The following is a 10,903-nucleotide window of genomic DNA, read 5'->3' on the forward strand; positions in this document are numbered from 1 at the left end:
TCTTTGGGAGGTGAAGGAAAACATCATTAGGAGAGTATGAAATGAGACAGGAAAGGGGATGCGATCATCACAGGGTGTGTTATCACAGCAGCCATGGCTGTGGGTAATGGGAGCCTAATGCCACAGGGAGCTGGGAGCCTGCAGAAAACACACACCTTGTGGGTGGAAGAGGCTTCAGTGTTACTGTGCAGGATTCAAAGACTGCTTCTGTCATTAATTCTCCTCCTGGACTGCCTTGCCTGGGGGCAGAATGACCTTCTGTAGCTACGGAGAAAGGCTTCAGGCAAAGAGATGCAGCTCTGGGCCCCAGAGTCCGCTGGAGCACACTGAAGTGGAAGATGGGGCTGCAGGCAGAGACTGGGCAGCCTCCGCTCCAAGGAGGCTGGAGAGCCAGAGAGGAGATTCCATAAGAAGAATAACTCCCATTCCTCATGCATGAGACCCTCTGCTAAATGCTTCCCATGCACCACCTTCAGAAATCCTCCCAAGCCAGGACCCCAGCAGTATTACAGGTGGAATATCTCTTGTCTGACATGCTTGGGTCCACAAGTGTTTTGGATTTTTTTCAGATTTTGGAATATTTGCATATACATAATGAGATATCTTGGGGATGGGACTGAAGTCTAAACATGAAATTCATTTATGTTTCGTATACACCTCATATGCAGCACACAACCCAAAAGTGATTTTATGTAATATGTTAAATACTTTAGTGCATGAAACAAAGTTGTGACTGTAACCTGTCGCATGAAGCCAGGTTGGAATTTTCCACTGGTGGTGTTATGTTGATGCTCAAAAAGTTTTGGATTTTGGAGCATTTTGGATTTGGATTTCCAGAGTAGGGATGCTCGACTGTATTATCATTTTCATTTTACAGATAAGAAAACGGAGGATCCCAGAGATTTGACAACCTGCCCACAGCAATGACCAAACCAGACTTGGTGCTAGGTCTGCATCTCCCCAAAGCCAGCGTGTTCGTGCGCTCTGCTGCCGCTGCTACCCGCTGTCCCCGCACATGATGTGAACTGCCAGGCTGACCTGGAGTTCTGTCTCCTGGGTGGGCTGTTTGCCAACACCAGGGTGGCTGGCCCCTGCCTGTGTCTGGTGCTGCAGTGTTGACTCTCTTCGTGTGACGTTGAGCAGGTGGAGCTGGTTGTGCTGAGCCTGGGAAAACATCCAGTGTGCCAAACTTTCTTGTGTGTTTCCCTCTGCTGGTTATTTAGTAACAGCCCAGGAGAAGAGAAAATCCTGCCCCAAACAGATGATCCTCTTGAAGAGAGTGGTTATGGTGATGATGCCAGCATGCAGCGGGGAGATTCAGCTTTTCAAGATTCTTCCAGCACTTTGCTTCCCACATTGCATAATGCTTGATGGCTACAGCTCTGCTGACTGTTTGGGAAAAAGATAACACTTACGTCCCTTTTAGAGACACTTTACTCAGTCCCTCCCACGATGCCTATTAAGTAGAGAAAATAGTGAAATTAACCTGATGTGCTCATCACTCAGTTTTGGCCATTATCAACTAATGGCCACTCTAGTTTCCACTGGGCCCCATGTACTCCGCCCATTCCCTGATTATTTAGGTTCTAATTCCAACATTGTGCCCTTTTGATGCATTCCAAAGCAAAAATATTGATTCCTAAGCTACCCTTGTGAATTTTCTGATTCAGGAGGTCAGGAATGGGGCCTGAGAATCTACACATATTTTCGATTCTCCAGGTCTGGAGTATACAGGATAAAGGAATGAGCATGGACTTTACAGAAAGAAAATCTGAGTTTGAGCCATGGCTTTGCCCAAGTTTTATAACTTTGGATTAAAACGTTAAGTTTTTGGACCCTTGACCTCTTTGTCTTGAAGGATCACCAACTTTGTGAACTTGTGGTCCACTAAGACCCTCCAACATTTTTCACATTAAATAAATGCTATCAATCCGGTGTCTCTCGGCCTTCCCCTGCTTTGGTGTTAGGCTAGGGGTGGCGGCAGCAGGATTACTTGTGAGTTATCCTCCTTTGTGGTGGTTGCATCCAGAAGATCTCTCCAAGCTGTGTTCCCCGTCTCCCATGTGGTGTGTCCCAACACTGTGTCCCCTTTAGTCCCATTCAAGCCTCCCTCACTCTTGCTATTTGCTCCAACCCACTGTGCGCAGCTCCCTGGGAAACTAATGGGCAGAACCTACCCCTGAACAGTATTCTTCAATCACAAAATTCTTGCCCCTAGAGTAAAACTGACATTTGATTCAGGTCAATGATCGTTTTTGCCAACCAAAACCAAATCCTAATTTCCGTGGTTGGCATGCATGCAGTCATTTGGTGTTCATGAAAAAGAAAGCAGGCTTCACTGAGTTGCAAAAACAAGAACTTTGCTGGCTTTTGGTGTGCTCAGCATTTTTTTGAATGAAGACGGCAACTCACAGTGAATACAGCTTTTTTTTTTTTTTGGTTATTTAATTAAATGGAGTTCAGAGGGAAGGGACATAAATAAACAAGACAAGCAAATTGGGACCACATTTGAACTCGAATGAGAAAAGAGCAGTTTCCTGAGGCGGAACACCTTCACAATGGAGCACAGCTTTATTTAGTACAACACTGCCCCTGCAAACTGTGTCCTCAGTTGTTTTAGGGAGTTAAATGTAACTTGTGCTTTCACAGCGACAACTAATAGCAAAGAAAGGTCCTAGGAAATGCAGGGCTGCAAGAGACTGACTTACAGCTGGAATTTGGGAAGCCATGTGTTAGAACAAAAAGGAACTGCAACCACCTCATTGTATGCCTGAGAAACAGAAACTGAGATCTCATTATTTGCTCAAAGCTGCATGGCCAGTTGGCAGAAGAGTACAAACCAGCACCCTGGTTCCTGACCAGTGCTCTTTCCACAGAGAGGAAGAGAGGTTCGGGCGGCAGTTAGAAGCACAGACACCAGGATGGACTTCCTGGGTTCAGACCCCAGCTCTGTCCCTTCCTGGCTGGATGATCTTGTGCAAATGAGTTAAATCCCATAGTGGCCATATCAGTCAGAGTTTCAGTAGGAAACAGATGGAACACCAAATTAGGGTCACTGGAGGGAGTATTTATAAAACGATCATTTATAAGATGTGGGCGGAGCATGGGAAAAACAGGCGCCAGTGCAGGGACACAGGGCCAGCAGTGTTAGAGTTGTCCCCAGCACTGAGTCAGAAGGAACATAGGGAGAGAGAGGCTGCAGAGCCTTGTTCTGAAAGCAGCCATGTCCTCAGGTGGGGGAACCCAGACAGTCACCGTCATCTTTCTTGTAGGGAGGAAGCCAGGGTAACAGGTGCACGTCCTCACTCTCCCCTCTCTCCCTCCATTCTCCTGATGAGGCTCCTCACTGGCTAAACCCAACCAAAAGTGCAGAACACAGAAGCTTGTCTGTGTGGTCTAGCTAGACCTGGCTCCTGGAGTGAAGGGCATGCCAGAGGTGGGGAGCATGCCAAGTGGATCTGTGGGAGCAAATGTAACTAGCTGGCACAGGGCCTCCGTTTCCTCATGTTAAAATGGAATCATAATGGAATCCACTCATGGTTTGTTGTGAAGATTGATAACTGAATAGATGAATAGTTGCAAAGTGCTTACAATAGTGCCATATATATATATATATATAGTGTTTATCATACATATATACATTATTATAGTGCTTACTACACAACTACCATAGTGCTTACCATAGACATGTAACATATAGTAAGCATATATATAGTAGGCATATATATAAAAGAGTATAGTAATCATGTAGCAAGCACTATATAGACTTACTACATATGTAATATACATAGCAAGCATATACATATATAATGTATTATGATATAGTAAACTTTCCCCATTTGCTTTTCTCGCCACTTGTGCTACATATGGAAGACCCCTCTATGGTCTGAGTTGTGCATCTGGTAAACTCTTTATTACCCCATCAATAATATTTATGAACTCAATTAACCTTATCATGCATTTTGAGTAGGAAAGTAAATATTTGTCTGTCCCTGAGCTAAAAATGATTAAACAACTTGGGGCCGGACACCATGGCTCATGCCTGTAATCTCAGCACTTTGGGAAATGGAGGCAAGCAGATCTCTTGAGCTCAGGAGTTCAAGATCAGCCTGACCAACATGGCGAAACTCTGTCTCTACTGAAAATACAAAAAGATTAGCCAGCGTGGTCATGCATGCCTGTAATCCCAGTTGCTTGGGAGTCTGAGGTATGAGAATCATTTGAAGCCAGAAGGCAGAGGGTTGCAGTGAGCCAAGATCACAACACTGCACTCCAGCCTAGGCGACAGAACAAGACTCTATCACACACACACACACGCACACACACAAAAGTGATTTTTTTCCTGTTGATAACATGACCACAGCACACCTGTGTTCTCCTTGTGCAAGCCTGAAAATGATCATCGTGATAACGTTCTAGCTCATAGAACAAACTTTAGGACTGAAGGCTTTGGGTTCAATATTTTGGCATGGTGCTGAACGATTCCTACAGTAATTGAAGAGATCCATGCCTGCCATTCTTTTCTTTAGCTGTATTTACATACATGTCAAACTGTATAAATAGATTAAATAAGTTCATTTGATGTATCCCACTGACCTTTATTTCAGGATTATTATGAAGTTTTACTTCATTTATGAAATATACAACAAATCATTTTTAAAAGTAATACACACACACACGTATATGGGAAACATTATACTTATTAATGTTAGATATTGTTATCAGCTGAGAGGATGTGTTGAGTATTCCAGTAGGAGGAGACACAGAGAAGGACCTGCATGACCCAAGTGCTGGCAACGACTCCAGAAAGAGACGTCGTTCCTTTCCCCACAGCTCCCTCCTGCCTTCTCAGGAAGTTCCGAAGTCTACATCAAAGGTACACGAAGACCAAAGAGGAGGCTGAGCACACTGCTGAGGCTAAAGCTGGGGAACGAGCTTCCTTCCATCCTTTGTTTCTGCGTGGGCTCATCAGGCTGGGAGGGGAGGACTGACACGCCCCAGGCTCTGCTCATCAGCAGCCCAAGGCCAAGGCCTTTCACCTGTGAGGACAACCTGACTTCCCCCTAGAAGAGGGGCTGATCCCCTTGTCTGGGAAGTTTTAAGACAGAGATGACGCCATGCCTCTGTGAGACGTTCTGAGGCTCTGGAGAGAAAGAAATGTGCCACCTGTCCACCTAAGAATGAACACAGGCTCGCCTCGCCTGGAGCCTCTGCACCTCTTGATTGCATAGGTGGCAGGAGGAGAGTGCAGAAACCAGGGGTGACCCGATGGGATGGAGGCTGCCTCAGCTCCAAGGTGGGGCAGGCTGTGGGCCTTTCTTATTCCTAGTCCCAGGTGAGGAGAGCATGAATGTGGAGAGACCATCTTCCAATTACACTTCACCTGAGCCCAAGGGAGACCCGCTGCACCTCCACTGGCTGGGGAGTAAGAGGCAATCTTCAGTTCCGCCCCTTCCCAGCCCTGGCATCACAGGAGACATCTCCTTTGCTGGTTTAAACAGGCAGTGGTTCTGACTATCTAGAGAGATGGGAAAATAACATGTTGGAAGTGACAGCTCCAAGGAGCTGGAGCTGCACAGTGTGGGAGGCCCTGGGGAGGAGGGGGACCTTGGAGAGCCCCCATCGGCCCACCACTCTCCACCCGACCTCTGCCTGCGCAGGCCCCCTGTGCGGGGCCACCCCAGGGCCCTGGATGGAGCCCCTGGTGCTGTATTCATCTGTTCATGCTACAACCAGTAGTCAGTGCACAGCTGCAACACAGAGCACTAGAGGAAAGTAAGCTTTTCTTCTCGCCATAGCCACAGGCAGCTGCTCATGTCCCAGACAGGAAAAAGAGCCAGACACAAAATTGTATGTTCACATCATTCAAATGTTGCAAAAAATAAAAGGTATATGTGCCTGTCTGTGTAGGAGAAAGGTCACTAATCAGGGGTCTCTCTGGGTGGAGAAACAGCAGGTAATTTTGATTTTCTTCCTTGTAGTTTGCATACTGAAATTTTTTCCATGTTGATTCTGAGTCATGTTAATATTGAGAAAATACAAACCTTCCTCTGACTACCAAGGTAGCTCTTCTGAACCTTCTCCAAGAGCCAAATATCTCAACAACAAGGAACTCCCCCCCCCCCTTGAGTCATGGAAAAATACCTTCCAGAAATAACAGAAGCCTGGTTGTCATTTAATCCTAACAACATCATTGCTCTGCCTCCCCGTGGTCCTCTCATAAGCACAAGCCCAAGCTCAAGCCCAAATGCACAGCCTCTCATCTGCAAAACCAGAGACAACATTATGTGGCCAAAACATCAAAAGCTTTGACAGTCTTCTTCCTTTGCTATGAGAGCCCCGGTGTCATTGGCGCACACGGCCACCTGACTGCAGGTTCTCTGGTCACTCTTGCAGCCCGATGTGAGACGATGACCAAGCTCAGACAATCCAATGGGAGCAACAGCAATCTCATTAAAGCTCATATTATTCACAATAAGGTCATTTGCTTGGAGTTTTTCCCACAAGGACACTGGTATTCTAAGGATCCAGCTTCACCTGTGCAGATGAGGACAGCTCCTTAAGATGTTGCAAAGCCATACAACCGAAGAAAGTCAGATGTCTGAAATGACATGATATTGTGGAGCACAGCCACTCCACTTTCATGGGCCTCTGACCTCCAGTTTATTACAGGAAGGAGAAATAAGCTTCCATCTTATCTAACTCACTGTTCTTTGGATGTCTGTGTCACAGCAGCTTAGCCTGTGCTTAAGTAATGCGCAAGCTCATCTTGGTTTTACATTCCCACTTTGTAATTTACTAATGGTATGATCTAGGGCAGGTCACTTAACCATTCTGGGCTTAATTTCCTCCTTTGGTAAAATGGAAGCGTCACTATCTAACTTCAACGGTTGACAGAGTTAGAATGATGCACGTAAAATTCCTCATACAGAGCCAGGCTCATGGTACATGGCCCACAGCAAGATTATGTTCTAAGAATGATTTCTCAGATAATCATAACCAAAGAGTCTTTTGCCTGCTCAGCTTCTATGACCATCAGATTCTCCTCTTCGCAGAAAACTCACCTGTCTAGAGAAGTGTATGGCAGTCAGCCCTATCCACCTCTCCATTCTCCCTCCTTCCCTCACATCACTATGCCTTGGCTGCTACCTCATTCCTGTTCTTAGATAAACTCATCACCTCAATCCCATCTATGTGCAAAGTCTTTCCCCACTTCATCTTCTTCCAGGCTCTGTCCATGTAGAATCCTTGGTCTTTGTCCTGTAGATATGTCTTCTCAGTCACTCCCTGACCAGCCTTTTTGCCCCGCTGGCCAGCTTAACACTTGAGCCTACTCCTTTCTGCCAGTTGCATTTCTTCTGGCTTTTGTCTTCACTGAGTTCCTCTTCTTCCTCATGCTCACTTCCTTAGCTCAACTCAGACCCCTGTAACTGGAAGGCACAGATGCAAAGCTACCAGGCTACAAAGCGATGTGCCTGTAAGCCACCCTTTCTTTCTCTACCTTCATAGGCAGAAGAAGGTCAAGGTCAAAGGCGGAAGTATTGGGTCAGCTGGGCATGCTTCAGATCCTGGCTCTGCCACATTTAGCAACATGGCTTGGTTCAAGTTACCCAGCCTCTCCGTGCCTCAGTTTCCTCAGCTGTAATACAGGGAAAGATGACTGACAGCATCTTCTTCATAGGATTGCTGTGAAGCTTAAAAGATGATGTGCATTAAAACACTTATAGCAATCCTTGGCACCCAGGGAGTACTCAGGAGATTTTAGCTGATCTTACTATCATTTTTCCTGTGCCCCAGTCCCCAGTATGCTAGTTCCTACTACAGCAGTGGGAAATGCAGTGAAAATCTAGAGCTTTTAGAAAACCTGTAGCTTGGGCAAGGAGCCCCAATTCTGCGAGCTGCACCTCAGGGAAGATTCTTGGGCAGGATCAATCTGCCCAATGTTCACCTCGCTGCCTAAAAATCTCCCTCTTCTCTCCTCCCTCCCTCCCGCTCCACTTCACTGCTTTCATGTAGTATGACTTCAGATTCACCAGTTATAGATTTCTCTTGGCTGACAAGTGTCCTTTCAGAATGCAAACCCTTCTGGAAGAAGAACCAGGGTGACTGATCATTTCTACATAATAGAAGTCCTTTCCTTCTTGAGAATGTTCAGCTCATCTGCAGGACTGCCTGGAGCTTGACAAGCAGGGCAGAGAGAGCAGGGGAAGGAGTCCCAGCAGGAGCACAGACAGATATGGGGGAGAAGTTGCAGCAAGAGCCTAAGGGTGGCTCAGATGAGGGTCACGGAGGAGTGGAGGATGGGCACCAGGGAATGGGAGAGGGTGCAGAGGCCAGAGACAAACTCACTGATGTGAAAATGCTGCTGAAAATGTGGTTGCCTTAAGGAATAGGAAAGGAAAAGACTTCACATGGAAAAAAACGGTTGTAACTAAATTGTCTTGACCCACGGACTCCAGCCTGGGTTCCCTCTCCCTTGTGCACCCCAAACGCTTCCCTCAGCCCTATCCTCTCCCACTCTGACCCTCCTAGTTTGAAAGCCACTTTCTATGTGGCTGCCTCCTGCCCCCCATGTGTTTTTCACTCTCTTTTAGTTACTAGACTCAGTTTCAGAATTTGCCCCAGTTTCTACGCTGACTCTCAGATGCTAATTCTACTAGCCAGTCTTTTTTTTTTCTTTTTATTTTTTTTTGAGACAGGGTCTCCCTCTGTTGCCCAGACTGGACTGCAGTGGTGCAATCTCAGCTCACTACAACTGCTGCCTCCCAGGTTCAAGCGATTCTCCCGCCTCAGCCTCCTGGGTAGCTGGGATTACAGGCACACCGCACCAGAGCCCAGCTAATTTTTGTATTTTTTTTTTTAAGAGAGAAGAGGTTTCATCATATTGGTCAAGCTAGTTGATCAAGGTGTTGAACTCTTGACCTCAGGTGATCAGCCCACCTCAGCCTCCCAAAGTGCTGGGATTACAGGTGTGAATCACTGCGCCTTCATACCAGGACTTCTGCTCAGTCATTCTGTTTACTCCTCTCAACTCCCAGCAACTCTGGGAGTCAACTGCACCTGTTAGCCATCTTTGTGGAGCTAAGGGCCATTCTGCTTCTGCCCCAACCAGCCTGTCCAGTGAAGGCCCTGTCCTGGGCACCACTCTCAGCCTGACCTCTCTCTGGACACTGACATGGAGGGGTCTGTGTCCCAGGAAAGGGGTGGGAGTAGGGCATCATCTTCCTCCTCTTCTTTCTTTTTCTTAACCTAAATAGCATCTGCCACCCAGGACCCAGGATTCTGGCTGGTTCTGTAAATATTTTTGCCCAGCTACATTAGAGCTTAGGTGAATTGGACTTTTATTATGACTCTGACCAGTGGAGTTTACCACTAACCAGAACACTATTTCTTTAGGGAAATAAGGCAAGTTCCCAACAAACAGCTTAAAATGAACTTTTGAGAAACCACCTGTGCAAAATGAACTTTTGAAAAACTCCCCATGCACTTATTTACAAGGAGATTAAGAGCAAGCGATATCATTTGATGGGCCTTGGTATTATTTTTGTCCTCACTTAGTGTGCAGTTAGCATTCAAGCCACATAATAACTTCACCCAAAACCAGAAGCTGAAATATAAATACCACTCAAGCGAGGTTATTTAGATCCTCAATTGGATCGACCCAATCTAAGCCAATTATTTTTCCGGCAGAGTTAACTAGAATGTGTCTAAAATGAGTGAGATGTGAAAGGCAACTTTCCATTACTTGTTCCTTTAACAGTTGCCTTAAAGCTGGAGTCTTGTCCTTAATTCCACATTACAAGTACTTTCCAGACAGGTGCACACCTACTTGGAGCCTTTTAAAATCAAGCCAAATGGTGTTCCTCCTTATTTCAGCTGAAATATTCGATTGAGAAAAGAAAGTTAATCACAGGTATATAGAAAGAATTACAAAAGGGAACTAGAAGCCCTGGAGAAGAAATTGGAACTTGGGGAAAAAGAGCAGGAATCAATCTCTATGGATCTCAACTTTCCTCACTTAATATAGGCTGGCCTGGAGCTTTTGAACACATCCAGCAGAAGTCTAAGAACCCTGTTATCCTGGCTTTCCATCTCAGATCTTGTTTATTGCTTGACACTGGGGCCCATCACTCAACAAGAGCATGTCACCTTTCACAGTCCTCAGTTTTGCCATCTGTGAAATGGGAATATGACCTCGTTTGCAGTTTGTGGTTTATGCTGTTCTGACCTTGGATAAATTGTTGTTGTTATTTTGATAAATGAACACATAAGAAATTGCTTTCAGGGCAAACAACTCATAAGTAATCACTTAAAGAAGAAAAGTAAAATGAATAAAACAAAAGGCAAGATCAATGACCAATCTCTTATTGAACTAGAAAACACATAAAGCTTATGCTAGCAAAGGGCTTCCTCGTGCCTCTCCAGGCTTTGTGTTGCAGGAACTGGATGATGAAAAGAAGAGCCAATATAACCAGGAACCTACTCTGCCCATCCCAAGTAAGGATCTACAGTCCAGCCGCCTCCTCCACTGCCCTCAAGGCCTTTCCTCATGAAAGCAGAGGTTCTGAATGCTGATTTATGTTTTAATGTCCAATAACTCTTTAAACATCTCATGTGTGCGCACGCGCGTGTGTGTGTGTGTGTGTGTGTGTATAGGGGGAAGGAAAGGAGACCAGGGGTAGATAGCTCCAGGAGATATAAAGAAAACAGCAAAGTAGCCAGCATATTCCCTGCCTTCTAGGTGCTCCGCATCAAGACTCAGCTGCAGAGAAGATGACTTCAGTGCAAGTCACATGCACACCACTGGGCTGGTACTCATGGCAGCTCTGCAGGGCTTCCATATGTCAGTGCCTGACACCAATCCACATTGGTCAGGAGGGGCTTCCTAGAGGAGGAGAACTTT

At 45.9% G+C, this 10,903-nt stretch overlaps 1 long non-coding RNA gene across 1 annotated transcript; it reads left to right on the top strand.

Moving 5' to 3' along the window:
• The first annotated feature begins 317 nt into the window (after positions 1–317).
• LOC105505485 lies at positions 318–10,611 on the top strand. Its single transcript, XR_001000754.1, has 2 exons — positions 318–512; positions 10,440–10,611. It is a non-coding gene; the product is annotated as an uncharacterized LOC105505485 (long non-coding RNA).
• The last annotated feature ends 292 nt before the right edge of the window (positions 10,612–10,903 follow it).

The sequence above is a fragment of the Colobus angolensis genome, unplaced genomic scaffold (genome assembly GCF_000951035.1).
Source record: "Colobus angolensis palliatus isolate OR3802 unplaced genomic scaffold, Cang.pa_1.0 Scaffold126, whole genome shotgun sequence".
NCBI classification, from domain to species: Eukaryota; Metazoa; Chordata; class Mammalia; order Primates; family Cercopithecidae; genus Colobus; species Colobus angolensis.